The sequence below is a fragment of the Lactuca serriola genome, chromosome 5 (assembly GCF_051521515.1).
Source record: "Lactuca serriola cultivar US96UC23 chromosome 5, Lser_US96UC23_V15, whole genome shotgun sequence".
Taxonomy (NCBI): domain Eukaryota; kingdom Viridiplantae; phylum Streptophyta; class Magnoliopsida; order Asterales; family Asteraceae; genus Lactuca; species Lactuca serriola.
This window is the reverse complement of record NC_136412.1, coordinates 169,072,352-169,088,981: the sequence shown is the minus strand read 5'-3', so window position 1 is coordinate 169,088,981 and position 16,630 is coordinate 169,072,352.

Here is a 16,630-nt window from a genome sequence, read left to right as displayed (position 1 = left end):
AAGTTCACTGAACAATGAGCAGATTTTCGACTTTCTTCAACAATTTGCATTAAGTATAATGAAAACAAGCCTAGAGACTGATACCATTGATGGGTTTTGATCATTCTAACACTCTTATGGTGTGCATGCAACCCTAGAAACCTTGGATATATATGTTTTGTCTATTATACATGCAAATATTCATTTTTTCAAGGTTCTCATCCTAACTAGCATATCTTGGGGTACTTGTAATATAAAACTAGAAGAATGACATACCTTTTCTTGTGGTTGATTGCTTGGAGCTTCAAGAGCCTAGCACAAACAATGTGAATGCCTCAAGTGGAATCACAAATCACCTAAACGACTTGGAAAACTTTCAGAGAATTGTTGGGTTAGTGTCTAAGTCCATAACTATTTTGGTATTTACTTGACCCGATGGTGCATGGTCCTTTTGAGTTGCCTTCACCAAAGCAACTTGATAGGATGAATTATGGAGAGAAAGGATTAAATATGATTTATTAATATATTATGAGAATAATATATTAAAGGAGAAATCATATTGTTTAATTAATATTAGTCAATAATTAATTGGTAATTAGTTTTGTGACTAAAAGAGATTAATTAAACTTAAGGGACTAGATTTGTAATTATAGGATAATTGCAATTTGGGCTATGAATTGTCTTAAATTAAGGAGTGGAAGAATTCTATGGGGAAACCCATAAGGAAATCATCCAAGGTCCTAATTAAAGGAGTCCATGGGTTGCTTAGGGCTTAAGCATCCAAATTAGGGTTTCCTTGTTAGATAACCCTAATAGCCTCACTATATATAGATCCCTAAAGGACCAAAAACGTGGATAAGACTCCTCTAGGGTTTGTAGACATCTTTGGGCAGCCTCCATCCTCTGTTCTCTTCATCCTCTTGCTTATGGTGTTTGTGAACCATTAGAGGAGTGACATTTGTGACTCTAGGCTTTCTAAAGTAAATACAAGGAGATTTGGGATTGTTATTGCTACATAACAATCAAGGTAACATCTTAAACCTATTCTCATGTTAATATGATTAGTTGGATGCTAGAATTAGGGTTTATAGTCTTGGATAACTTGCATGTACAATAGAGAAACCTAGATCCAAGCATTAGCGTTTGCATGAGCACATAGGATGTCTTATGACCAGAATCCATCAGTGGTATCAGAGCTAGACTGGTTTCTATTGTATTGATGCATTATATGTTTGAAAATTTCGATTTTTTGGTTTCTGGAGGCTGGACTTGCTGAGTCCATAGTTGAACTCGCCGAGTCCATGTGACTCGACGAGTCCATGCTTGACTCGACGAGTCAACTCGTTAGATGGAGCAAACTTCGGGATTTCTTGCTGTTTTTGCTTAAGGATAGTTGCCTTATCATATTAGATCAATATAAATCTGATTTTATGATATATTTGACCATATTCTTGATCTAATTGAAGATATTTATCAATTAATAAAATATTTGTTTCCTTATGTGATAATTGATTAATTATTTTGATTAAATTGGTAAATTGTTATGCAATAAATCATTAAATAAATCAAATATGGATAATTATGTGATTAAATGTTAATTTAGATTATTTGTTATTTGATCCTTGTGTTATGAAATGTTTCATATTTTCCCCTTTCGGTTTTATAGTTTAAATTTGACCTCAAAAGTTTTGTTGTTTTGAAATTTAAATAGTTGAAACCCTAATGTTTTGAAAAAGGTTTCAAAACTTGCCCTCAAGTTTTGGAATTTAAAATTTTGGATTAATAGATTAATTTGATGTATATTTAAATTCTAAACCCTAATGTTTTGAAATGTTTCAAAACTTGCCCTCAAGTTTTGGAATTTAAAAGTTGATTAAAAGTTTAATTAGGAATGTTAAATTCTAAAACCGTAATATTGTTTTGAAAAAGTTCAAATTACACCCTTATGGTTTTATTAATTAATTAAGGTGTATAATTAAAAGAGGTTTAATAAATCCATAAAGTTTTTGGTTTAAAATTTAATTGAATTAAAAGTATAATTGTTAAATTTGACCACCTAATATTCTAAAAGTGTAAAATACACCCTATACTATGTATAACATTAAAAGTCTAACATTATATATATGTATGAGTAAAAGTCAGTCTTACCGTTAGTAGGCCTCATTCACGAAGCTGGTTTATAAGGGGTGTTTAAGGAAATTGCCTATAAAATGGTGATTGAATGGGTATCCACTCTTACCCACCACACTCTTGACTAGTGGAGGGTCATTAGCCGAACGGGTAGGATAGGACGAAACTTTCCATTATAAGTATAATGAAGTATAAAAGTAACTAAATGTTTTCATAAAATTCCCAATCTTAGTTACTTAGGCAAAAGTGAATTGATGCAATTCCATAAAATTACACTTTGTGCCCTTGGGAAGACGTTAGTGGAGCGTATGTGGTTAACCGGCACACTAAATGTTTCTATGCAAAGGTAGCAAAGGGTGACTCAATGTTTGTCATAGTTCGGTGGAGCGTGTGTGGTTTACCGGCACATCGAATAGGTGACTGTAACATGTGAGGGCACCATGTAAGCTTGCATGGTTATTCACACCCGCTTTGTGATCCTCGGCATCCCAGTCACAAACTAGAGGGGCATATCGAGATTTAAACATGCCATTGAAATGTTCAATGAATCTCAAAGGATCTAGGAGTTTTCATAGATTTAAAACTTAAATTTTTTTCGTTTTTCTTGGTGGAAAGTAGTGAATCGTCATTCACTTACCTTCAAATGTTATGCAATTTGGGTTACGGCATCCCTCTCCCGAGTTATAGGATATTGTGTTGGGTCCTAGCCTTAGTATCTCATTTGGGTGATTTACTAAGGACCCAATCAATCAAATAACTTGAATTCGATTATCCCGTTTTGTAGATGTCAAAGTTCTACAACTATGGTCTTCCCAAATCCTGTGGAACAAGCTTTTGACATGAAGGTGATATTCCACGATTCGATCGAGGAATAAGAAATCATGATTCACTTCCTCCACCTCCTCCAATTGTTCTCCCTAACCCACACGTTCAAAGGCTTGAAAAGTTCAAGATCACTCAAGCCCTTTTGGCAAGTAAGCATAAAGAAGGAAAGTCGGTGTGTGCACACATTCTAGGAATGAAGTCACGCATTGATAGGTTAAGAATGTTGGGATCCGTTGTCTGTGAGGAAATGGCTGTTGATTGGGTTCTTCAGTCACTTCCTAACTCATATACTGAGTTCGTAAGAGAGTACTATATGATGAACCGCGACGTGACCCTTCTAGATCTCACCTATATGCTTATTGTTGCAGAATCAGCAATGGTTTGGCGCAATAGAAAAGCAAAGTTGATTGGTGAATCTGCCTTCAAGACCTCTATGGATATAGACAATGGCAAAGAAAGACATGCTATAATCGAAAAGTTTGATCATAAGAGAAAGGCAATGTCTGAAGTAGTTCCATGTCATGTTCCAAAAGAGTCAATTTGCTTTTATTGCCAAGAGAAAGGGCATTGGAGACGAAGCTGCCCCATTTACCTAAGAGATATAAGACATGGGAGAGTCGAAACGTATGGCTCTAATATAGGTAAATGTGACAACCCAAATTGTTCCGTTACATTTCCCCGTTACCGTTAACGGAATATTCAAGCTTATAAAAGTTCCGTTAATTAGAGGTCATCAATTTAATAAACATTCCATTTTTTTATATTTAATATGCCGTTAAGTCGTGATAAAAAGAAATAAAAACACATAAGATACATTTCCATTTATTTGGAAAATGTTAAGTTTTATTATTACGACCACTAAATCGGGTGCGACCAAAAGCCCCGTTTAACGGCAGTATCGGGTAGAATTCCACTGAGCTCCAACTCCCACCCATATATAAGGGGGAGTAAACTCCATTTGGAGCTTTTCCACCCTCTCTCTCTATACTCTCTATCTAGACTCGTTTTCGCCCCGAATCCACAACCAAACGCTTCCAAATCGTAAGTCCGCTTATCCTAGCTTGTTCTAAACATATTGATTCGTGTTTATAGCTTAGAAATCGGACTTGGAAGCTGTGTAAGAGGAGTTTATGGCCTAAGCTCCTCCTTAGGCCGTAAACACCTTAAATGAGGCCAAAAAGACACTAAATTGTCCCTAAAAGCTTGGAAATAAATTGAGGATTTAGCCTAGGAGTGTTTGATCAATTAAAACAATCATTTTGAGGCAAAAAAGAGAGTTTACGGCCCAGGCATATGCCAAGGCTGTAAACACCTCTTAATCATGTCAAAAAGCCCCAAAAACACTCCTAAAACATCCTTGGACTTCATACATAAATTAGGAGCTTATCCTCTTGGGTTTAGATCATTTAAACATAAGGATTTGGAGGATGAAAAGGAGTTTACAGCCCAGACATGTGTCAAGGCCGTAAACTCCCCAAACCAAGCCAAAATGTTGGTTTTTACCCCACAAATGGCCTTAGACTATCATTATAAATTACTAGCAAGGTATTAGGGGCTTGAAACTTCAATAAACTCAAAGAATAAGAGTTTACGTGTCACACCCCGAAAACCGAAGGCGGAAACATTTCCGGGGTTGAATCCACGTTGAGTATCAAATCCAATGTACATAGTAAGTAAAGTAAATCAACCATTACATTACATATATGAAAGTTTTACATTTGTTTCAAAAGCAAAAGTTATACATGTGATACATAGTATATATGAACAACACAAACGAGTCTTATAAGAACTCCGTCTTCGCACAAAAGGATCTTCGGGTACCTGTCTAACACGGACCTGAGAATACAAGCGGTTTGAAAATCAGCATAACACTGGTGAGTTCATAAGCGGTTAGTTTTTCTGAAAATGTACGAGTTCCTTTGGTTTCCTGAAAAAGTGGTTATCCAAGAAAATCCCATATTTTCTAATGTAAAGTTAGTTTCCAAATCCGAAAGTAAAGTAAACGATGTACGAAGAAAACATGATTGTTCTTGTAAATTGTAGTTCAGTTGTTTAACTTGTTACACTTATCTAGTTACGTACTACTGCTACTCAGGAAGAACCCCATGTTCTCCTAACTGTGTATGTGTGAATTATTACCAATTCTGATTGTGTTCGCTGTCCTTCCTAGGAAAATCCCATGTTTCCCTGACTGTGTGTGTGTATCTTTACTGGTTCTGGTTATGTTTAGTGTCCTCCCCAGGAAAACCCCATGTTTCTCTGACTGTGTGTGTACGTGTGCCTACCATTCTTGAACGTACATTAGCTTTACTACGTACATAAAGCTAGCAAATGACTCTAAAACGTTAATAATCTAGATTGCGAGTCCTAAACCATACTCAGACTAGATATGACTCGAGCCGTGGTCAATAACCTTTTTATGACTTTCGTCACCTTTGAACCTTTCAGTTCAGTTGTAGCTAGTAGCCAGGTGTGGGATTGTCAGTCCCGTATAGATCTATACACTCAAGCCACGCTCTCCTACATTCGGAGATTCTGGTTACAGGGTTAGTCCTCCATTATAGCATGCCATGGAAGTGTTACAAGGACGTGTCTCCAATCATTAAGATTACTCTTTACTTTTCGACTAGGAAAGTAGTATTTACGACTAACTATGTTTTACGTACCTGTCCTTTACACTCGAGCCTAGGTGTTTTATTAAGGACATTACACTCGAGCCTAGGTGTTATCTAACGATGACTGTCCTTTACACTCGATTCTAGATGTATTATTACGGACGTTACAGATGATATATATATATATATATATATATATATATATATATATATATATATATATATATATATATATATATATATATATATATATATATATATGTGTTATCTTATGGTGATTGTCTTTTACACTCGATCCTAGGTGTATTATTAAGGACATTATAATTGATTTGTGTGTCATGATGGTGTTTATCTTTCACACTCGAGCCTAGGTGTATTGTTAAGGATATACAGATGTTTTATGTTTTCTGATGGTGTCTGTCTTTTACACTCGAACCTAAGTGTTTTATTACAGACATTACAATATTTTATGTGTTCTATCAATATAAGTGTGAACAATCATACGTAAAGTATACAATATAACAGTGTATAATAAGAATTGAAAATCGGGTTAAAACAAACAACTCTGCAAGTTAAACCAGTTTGTTAAAAGGTTTTCAATTCTTAAAAATGTACAATTATGAAACCATTTAACTGAAATCATGTGATTGAATACAAGATATTCTTGTACTTTTGCTTGTATTCCCCCCCCCCCCCTGAAAACATTGAAAAACCATTGAAAAAGGGTAGGGGTATGAACTCACCGGACGCGGAAATGTGTCAATTTCGGATGTTAAGCGTCGAATCGAGGCCTTATAACATGCGAGGTTCCTATGTAATATGAAATGACATACAAATATATCTAATTAAATTCATAAACTCTAATTAGATATGAAGTCACAATCCAACTAACGAAAACACCTCAAAACGGGTGTTTGGAGTGACCCGGGTGACATCTACAGACGGGAACTGAAGCGAGGGACTTGGGATTTGAGTTTACTCCCCAAGAGTAAAATTTCTAAGGAGTTTACGGCCTAGATACCACTCACACATGAGTTCACGGCCGTGAACTCATGTTGGCAAGATTCATGGTGTTTAAGGGGTCACAAATGGATATTAACACTAGGAAATGCTTGGAATAATTTTACCTAAGGCTTGGAATGGATTAAAATCACCAAATAAAACACTTAAGGGAGTTTACGGCCTTGGCATGGGGCCAATAGCCGTAAACTCTCATATATCCTTGAATAAGTGTTTTTAAGGTCCCAAAATTAATCACATGTGATTCTAAAAATTCCTACAAGCCTTGAAATGATTTTTGGACACTAAATGACACACTTTTAGGAGTTTACGGCCATGGAGCACCTTCTATGGTCGTAAACTCTCAAATGAAGAGTTTTGATATGTTTAAAGCCCTTAAACTATTTTTGGTTGGTCCTATGATTTATTCCAAGGCTTTTTGGTGGTGTTGGATGGATTTCTAACACCTTGAAAATGAGTTTACACCCTTGTTTAAGGAGTTTACGGCCCAAGTACCAGCCTTGGCCGTAAACTCACACAAACCCTTCAAAATTTATGTTTAAGGTGTTCTAGGTCCATTTCCAATATTCCAAAAGTCATATCTAAGTCATGTTTGTGTCTTGGAAGGGTTAAATGGCTTAAAAACCCCTTTAAATATGTGTTTATGGCCTAGGCACCTTCTAGGGCCGTAAACTCATATACAAGGCTTTAAATCATGGTCCAAGGCATTCTAATCTCATTCCATAAAGTCATCTAACCATATTCAAGGTCTAATTGTGGTTTGGAAGGGTTTTGTTGCTCCAAAAACCCCCTTTATATGAGTTTACGGCCTAGGACTGTTCTAGGGCCGTAAACTCATGGTAATGGTCCTAATCCATGGTTTAAACTCGAATTTGAAGGCTAGAGAGGTTGTATAGCAATTTAGGGAAGGTACCTTGGAGATTTGAGACCTTAAACTTGAGATTTGGACCTTTAATTCTAGTTTGAGGAGAGAGGTTGGAGAGAAAGTTGTAGAAAGGAGAAAAAGCTTCAAAATGAAGACTTGGATCACTTTAAATAGTGTCCAAGTTCGGGACACGATAGAATTCTAACCGACACCGGCGTTAGACGGGGCTTTTGGTCGCACCCGGCCAATTTGCCGTAACCCGATATGGTTGATTCTAGAAATGTTCCGATCATTAATATGAGGCGTTAGAATGAGTTGTAAGGGTATTAAGACACTTATTAAGTCATAAAATAAAACCCGCAATAACGACTTAATAAAAGGTCGAAAACGGAAACGAAATCGGAAACGGCGATTGGATGATCGGAACGAGTCGCGAGAAGGGTTACATTTAGGGATATGAATTTCGGGTTGTTACATTATCCCCCCGTTAGAGGGAATTTCGTCCCGAAATTCAAAGATTCGTATACATATCACAAAGTGAAAAGAGATATAAGGATGAATCTACTGCTTCGGGTCTCCGCTTATCATTCTAGCGAACCCTCACTGTCAGGTTGTGGCTTTGTTACGCATGATTAACCTCTCAATCCACAATCTCAATTATTTCAAACACGAAGGTTCAGATTTTCATTGGTTTTCATCTCCTCAAAGGAATTTACTAGGGTTTCGTCAGGTCGGCAAGCTTTACGAATAAAGATGCGGAACACCAGATGGTTGCTACTGAGTCCTAAAGATAGCTCGAAGAGGGCTATGGAATCGATTCCTAACGAGGATCTCGAAGAGTCTAAGGTTTCATACGTTAAGTTTTCCGCATTTCCCAAGACGTATTATGTCTTTCCAGGGTAAAACCTCCAACAAGTGGGTACACTTTCATATGGTAAGGTAACTAAGGATTCGATGGTTCTAAGGGAAACTTCTACACGAGTCTGCGGTTATAGTCGGCGGAACCCAAGAATCGACAGGTTTCCATGGGTGTTCCCGATGTCGACTAATTCTTTATTGCCTTAGCTTTTGGAAAAGTTTATGAGTATGACTGTTTTGCTTATCTACATGACCAAGGAAGTGGTTCGACTGAAGGGCGCCGCTACTACCTTGTAGTGATCGCATCATGCCCTGATTGCTGACTTGCACACATCGTGCTTACTTAGGTTTGGCTACGAGGAAATTCCTGGGATTAGGTCGATGCGAGACTAGACTATGCGTTCGGAAAGAATTCTCAAGAATTCTTTGGAAACAGTATTGAGGAAAGAATCGTAGACTTCTCGTTTCTTGGTGATCACTTAGACGAGAGATACAGGGGAAAACTTTTTAAGCTTCGATGGACGAAGATCATGAGAGTCGAGTCGGAGGAAGGTTAGAACGAATGGCTTTCTCGAAACTAGGAAAGACAACATGAATGAGGCTCGGTCATTACATGCTAAGGGTGGCATCAAAGCATTTTATAAAAAGTTTGCCAATAGGTCGAATGGAAAGAATAATCACTCGTAATGAAAATACAATTTATGGATACGACACAAGCGTTCTCGTTCTCACGTGGTAACCATCTTAAAGATATACATTTTTCGGTTACTCACAAACGACGGGGTTAGAAAATGTTCAAATGGATGGTTAATGAATTTCTTTCGGTGCTAGAATCGAAAAGAATCACATGCATATAAATTTAACAAGAGGAAATATACCTGTGGCAACGGTAGGATTGGTGGCTGTCTCCTCTTGTCCTATCGCTAGAACTCTTCCGGTGTTGCTAGGTGTTACAGCCTTGGGACAGTTTCGCTTAAGATGTCCAACTTCTCCACAACTATAGCAGGCCCGACCAATGCCTGCTCCGGAAATTTGACTCGTCGATTGGGTTGGTGTCTTACAGTTTTTCGCCATGTGACCCTTTATGCCACATTTGTTGCAAATTATTTCGATACATGGACTGGAAGGAAGATGATGATAGTTGCACTTGTCACAACTAGGAAGGGTTCCAGTATACCTACTGGTAGGGCTCCAAGTTTAGGATCCAACAACAGAAATAATCACAGGGGAAGTGGCAGCATGAACTGTCACCGTTTGCTGTCTCTTTGAAGACTCGTGCGATGTCTGATTTTTCTCTTTCTTCCCAAGTTTTCTTTTCTCCCCACTCCTCACTGTCGGCTCAGGAGTGGTAGCTGCCTCCTCAAGGTCTTCACTATGATCGATTAGGATTTGAGCTAGGCGTTTGGCGTTGTCGTATGTATCCGGCCTCGCAGCTATGACGTTTCCTTTCGTTGGCTGGGTCAGCCCCCAGATGAATCTCTCTATCTTCTTACTCTCTGGGGTAACCATTCCCGGGCAGAGTAGTGCCAAGTCGTCGAACCTGGAAGTTTAAGCAGTGATGTCGGAACCTTTCATCTTCAGGTTCCAGAGTTCTTGTTCTAACTTCTGCATTTCTCCCCGATGGCAGTACTCAGCCAACAGAAGTTCCTTCATGGCTTACCAACCCATGGCGTTGGCTACAGGTAAGGTTAGGGATTTAACTCGGCCATTCCACCAAGTCAAGGCTTTGTCGATAAAGGTGCAGGCGGCAAACTTCACCTTGTCTGAATCTGAACTGGCACATATTTCAAAGATGGATTCGATCTTCTCGAACCATTGGGTGAGAGAAAATGACACCTCCAGTGCCATCGAAGGACGGGGGGTTTGGCGTTCATGAAATCCTTATAGGAACCCTATTTCCGGCGTCCTTGATTGTTTTCTTGGTTTTGGGTTTGGGTACCACCTCCCGAACCACCGGAGCCGCCAGAGTTCCGTTGGGACATGGCAGCTGCCACCGCGGCTGTAACAGCTACCTTTAATACTACAGGGTCAATTTCGGGAGGAGATGGTGGCGGAGGGTTTTTGGTCTTGGAGTTGGGTCTCTTTCTTGGAGGCATCTTGATCTAATAAGATCAAGAAAGAGAGGATGATAAGTCCTCTGAATTAAATCAAGAGATATGACAGATATATGTTGAATAAGCGATAAAGCAGGAAAGAGTTATCAAGAGGGAAAATTATCGCTAAGGGAATGATCAAAGAACAATGCGTGAACGAGGATTTCTACCAAGGATTGGCTCAAGAAATACTCCCATAGTATTTCATAATTCGTTACGACCCTGGCTTGATGTTTGTGGTATTAAGGGTAAGTTTTAGGCATGCCGCATACCACAGTCACTCCCAAGCACATGTTGGTCGTGTCTCGAATGAATATAGTTGGCCAGGCTATATTGATCCTAGACACGACTACATAACTGCCCAGGTTTAACCGCAGTGTACAACACCCATTTACTTATGTTTTGTTCTATTTGTAGTTACGGATCTCGACGGGTCGGTATACTTATATACTTTTGAAAATACTTATATTTTGAAGGATACTTTTAGTTCAGAGCACTTAGGCCCCTTAATGTTTATAGTTTTATACCATGTAAGGTTTGGTATACTTCATTCACTATAAACAAGGGCTCTGATACCAATCTGTCACACCCCGAAAAACGAAGGCGGAAACATTTCCGGGGTTGACTCCACTTTGAGTATCAAATCCAATGTACATAGTAAGTAAAGTAAATCAACCATTACATTACATATATGAAAGTTTTACATTTGTTTCAAAAGAAAAAGTTATACATGTGATACATCGTATATATGAACAACACAAACGAGTCTTCTGAGAACTCTGTCTTCGCTCAAAAGGATCTTTGGGTACCTGTCTAACACGGACCTGAGAATACAAGCAGTTTGAAAATCAGCATAACGCTGGTGAGTTCATAAGCGGTTAGTTTTTCTGAAAATGTACGAGTTCCTTTGGTTTCCTGAAAAAGTGGTTATCCAAGAAAATCCCATATTTTCTTATGTAAAGTTAGTTTCCAAATCCGAAAGTAAAGTAAACGATGTATGAAGAAAACATGATTGTTCTTGTAAATTGTAGTTCAGTTGTTTAACTTGTTACACTTATCTAGTTACGTACTACTGTTACTCAGGAAGAACCCCATGTTCTCCTAATTGTGTATATGTGAACTATTACCAATTCTGATTATGTTCGGTGTCCTTCCCAGGAAAACCCCATGTTTCCCTGACTGTGTGTGTGTATCTTTACCGGTTCTGGTTATGTTCAGTGTTCTCCCCAGGAAAACCCCATGTTTCCCTGACTGTGTGTGTATGTGTGCCTACCATTCTTGAACGTACATTAGCTTTACTACGTACATAAAGCTAGAAAATGAGTCTAAAACGTTAATAATCTAGATTGCGAGTCCTTAACCATAGTTAAACTAGATATGACTCGAGCCGTGGTCAATATCCTTTTTACGACTTTCGTCACCCTTGAACCTTTCGGTTCGGTTGTAGCTAGCAGCCAGGTGTGGGATTGTTAGTCTCGTATAGATCTATAAACTCAAGCCACACTCTCCTATGTTCGAAGATTCTGGTTACAGGGTTAGTCCTCCACTATCTCGTGCCATGGAAGTGTTACAAGGAATTGTCTCCAATCATTAAGCTTACTCTTTACTTTTCGACTAGGAAAGTAGTATTTACGACTAACTATGTTTTACGTACCTGTCCTTTACACTCGAGCCTAGGTGTTTTATTAAGGACATTACACTCGAGCCTAGGTGTTATCTAACGATGACTGTCCTTTACACTCGATTCTAGGTGTATTATTACGGACGTTACAGATGATATATATGTGTTATCTTATGGTGATTGTCCTTTACACTCTACAAGTTAAAACAGTTTGTTAAAGGGTTTTCAATTCTTAAAAATGTACAATTATGAAACCATTTAACTAAAATCATGTGATTGAATACAAGATATTCTTGTACTTTTGCTTGTATTCCCCCCTGAAAACATTGAAAAACCATTGAAAAAGGGTAGGGGTATGAACTCACCGGACGCGGAAATGTGTCGATTTCGGATGTTAAGCGTCGAATCGAGGCCTTATAACATGCGAGGTTCCTATGTAATATGAAATGACATACAAATATATCTAATTAAATTCATAAACTCTAATTAGATATGATGTCACACTCCAACTAACGAAAACACCTCAAAACGGGTGTTTGGAGTGACCCAGGTGACATCTACGGACGGGAATTGAAGCGAGGGACTTGGGATTTGAGTTTACTCCCCAAGAGTAAACTTTCTAAGGAGTTTACGACCTATATACCACTCACACATGAGTTCACGGCCATGAACTCATGTTGGCAAGATTCATGGTGTTTAAGGGGTCACAAATGGATATTAACACTTGGAAATGCTTGGAATAATTTTACCTAAGGCTTGGAATGGATTAAAATCACCAAATACAACACTTAAGGGAGTTTACGGCCTTGGTATGGGGCATATAGCCGTAAACTCTCATATCTCCTTGAATAAGTGCTTTTAAGGTCCCAAAATTAATCACATGTGATTCTAAAAATTCCTACAAGCCTTGAAATGATTTTTGGACACTAAATGACACACTTTTAGGAGTTTACGGCCATGGAGCACCTTCTATGGTCGTAAACTCTCAAATGAAGAGTTTTGATGTGTTTAAAGCCCTTAAACTATTTTTGGTTGGTCCTATGATTTATTCCAAGGCTTTTGGTGGTGTTGGATGGCTTTCTAACACCTTGAAAATGAGTTTACACCCTTGTTTAAGGAGTTTACGGCCCAAGTACCAGCCTTGGCTGTAAACTCACACAAACCCTTCAAAATTTATGTTTAAGGTGTTCTAGGTCCATTTCCAATATTCCAAAAGTCATATCTAAGTCTTCTTTGTGTCTTGGAAGGGTTAAATGGCTTAAAAACCCCTTTAAATATGTGTTTACGGCCTAGGCACCTTCCAGGGCAGTAAACTCATATACAAGGCTCTAAATCATGGTCCAAAGCATTCTAAGCTCATTCCATAAAGTCATCTAACCTTATTCAAGGTCTAATTGTGGTTTGGAAGGGTTTTGTTGCTCCAAAAAACCCCTTTATATGAGTTTACGGCCTAGGACTGTTCTAGGGCCGTAAACTCATGGTAATGGTCCTAATCCATGGTTTAAACTCGAATTTGAAGGCTAGAGAGGTTGCATAATAATTTAGGGAAGGTACCTTCGAGATTTGAGACCTTAAACTTGAGATTTGGACCTTTAATTCTATTTTGAGGAGAGAGGTTGGAGTGAAAGTTGTAGAAAGGAGCAAAAGCTTCAAAATGAAGACTTGGATCACTTTAAATAGTGTCCAAATTCGGGACACGGTAGAATTCTACCCGACACCGGCGTTAGACGGGGCTTTTGGTCGCACTCGGCCAAATTGCCGTAACCCGATATGGTTGATTCTAGAAATGTTCCGATCATTAATATGAGGCGTTAGAATGAGTTCTAAGGGTATTAAGTCAATTATTAAGTCATAAAATAAAACCCGCAATAATGACTTAATAAAAGGTCGGAAACGGAAACGAAATCGGAAACGGCGATTGGATGATCGGAACGAGTCGCGAGAATGGTTACATTTAGGGATATGAATTTCGGGTTGTTACATTACGGCCGTAAACTCCCTTAGGAGTTGTCCCTGGGCCGTAAACTCCATTAAGATGCCCTTAAAGACCATAAACCCACTCATACTATATAGTTTTGGACCTAGAATAATTCCATGAAGAATGTGACAACCCGATATTTCAACTCTTTGTAACGACCAAAATGGGTCAAGTATTGTAACCACTTCTGAATAATAAAAATTTACTTTCATAATAAAATGTACAAATAAGTTCTATTTAATTTCCTTCTATGATTAAATGTCTTTGAACCATGATCGTACGTGAAAAGAACGCCCAAATCCGACTTCATATAGCGAAGTTATGAGTTTTCCAAGTTCGGCTTAGCAACAGACAGCTAAAAACTCGAATCGGAGATCGAGCGACTTTTGGCCGGAATGACCTAAACGAGAATCGAAGGTCTCGACAATGGTATTCCAGCGGTAAAGAGTCTGGCAAAAACCGACATCAGATAAAGAAGTTATGAATTTTCAAAGAAATTCCTTAAACACGATGGGTTTTTAATAAATAATAAAAAAAATAATTTTGGAATTTGCTGACGGAGTCTAAACGAAAGTTGTAGAGCGTAGTCTCACCTACGCGAGGATATAAAGACCATCGAAAACGGAGTTCGTATGAAGAAGATATGAATTTTTGAAGTTTATTAAATAAATTAATTATTTATTTTATTCAAAATTCGGATATTATCCGAAGGGGAGTCAGCGTTCTCAGCCGATGTACGCGCTGCGTACCCCTGTACGCCCCGCGTAACTGAGAGGATTGGCCTCTGATCGTCCACGTCGCGCTATCCGAAGAAACCGACCCGTCCGACCCGTCCGAAGCCCCGACCCGTCCGACCCACAGTCCCATCTGACCCGCGTACTCAGCAACCCGTCCCATCCGAACCGAGGCAGTCGAGGCTTCGGTCATGCATGACGTACGCGTACGCGCTGCGTACGAGCGTACGCCCCGCGTACCGAGGCAGACCAGCCTTACTATAAATAGGATGCGAGGGTTTCCAAAGAAAGGGCTCATTTCTCTTCTCTCTCTCTCTGAACTTTGCCTCGTTTTCTGTGTCCGTTCAAACCCGAAGCTCTGGTCTTTTTGGCTCAAGTCCCGAAGGTCGATTTTACTCCCGAGATTCCCGAGAATCCCGAGGAAAATCCGTTTCCCGAGACGAAACTCTGCCTGGTTTTCCATCTCGCTATCTCCAGAACTTTCAAGTGAGTTTCATACCTCTTAATCAACCGTTTTAATTATTCTAAATACTTTTATATGCTTTCATGGGGGGTATTACAAGTAAAACACACGAGTATTATCGTGTGTTACATAAAGAAACTCTTTTATATACTGTTATATATTCAAATCACATGCGATTTATAAACCTTCAAGGAACTTTTATATATATATAACATATGTTACAATAGCATTCGAAGTTTTAAAATATAAAGTTGTTGTAATGCCTGTATAAAACTAAACTGTTCTTAGATTATCTATGCTTTCATAAACAAGTGATTCTTTTTCTAGGTATTTATAAACAAACAAGACACACTTTTTGAAAACTATAATAGGTATAGTTTACGAACAGATTTCTAACTCTTATGTACTAAGAAACATATATTTCAAGAAGTTTACTTTCGTATACAAGAACAAACGTAACATTTTAACAAGTAGATCTGTTTTTATACCACGGTTTTGTGAGACACTAACTTCATGTACGTTCGAGTACACATTTCAAGTCCTGTATTATATACCAGAATCCCTTGGAGGGGGAGCATGGTGTTTGTGTATAGATCTATACGGGCTTGACAACCCGCGCCCTGATTGTTAGTTGCAGTCCACCTTTTGGGGTGACAAACGTCATAACATTCGAACGCCTGAAGAACGTTGTGTATAGGCATTCAGAGTCAATAGTATGGTTATAAAACTCACAAGGGGTATTAAAAATGCATTGATTTACAAGGTTTTCAAACTCATTGGTTATTTTACATTTACATACATTTTGGAAACAAACATTGGTCTTGAGTGAAGGCTACTTTTATACTAGTAGAAAATATAGGATTTTCTAAACACAAACAAACAAAGATAAAACATTTCATTTCATTCAAACATTGTCACTTAAATACTTATGAAATTCACCAGCTTAAATGCTGATCTACTCTTTCAAAATTACTTGTATGTCCCAGGGAATCAGTAATTTCAAGTATCATTATGCTTTTGATGAAGGGATGCTGCGGCGCCAGTTTAATCTCGTATTTTGACATCATACTGTAATTGGGTTTTGAACATGTAACTTTTGACAAATGTAAAATTTCAATTATATATATGATGGTTGTATTGCTTTCTTTACTATGTATTCATTTGTTTCGTTACCACATGAAGTCATCCGCCCTCGAACGTTTCCGCCGTTCAGGTTTGGGGGTGTGACAGATTGGTATCAGAGCAATGTTTATAGTGAACTAAGTATATCGAACCACATAAGATATACAAACTATAAATGCTTAAGGGACTAATACTCTCTGAAAAAACAAATTTTCTTTTTACACTTAAACAACATTTCGTTCAACTTAAATTGATAGTTCATTTAAGTACAATTACATGCATACCACAAACTATTTTCATGTTATACAACTATACAAGTATTTAGAC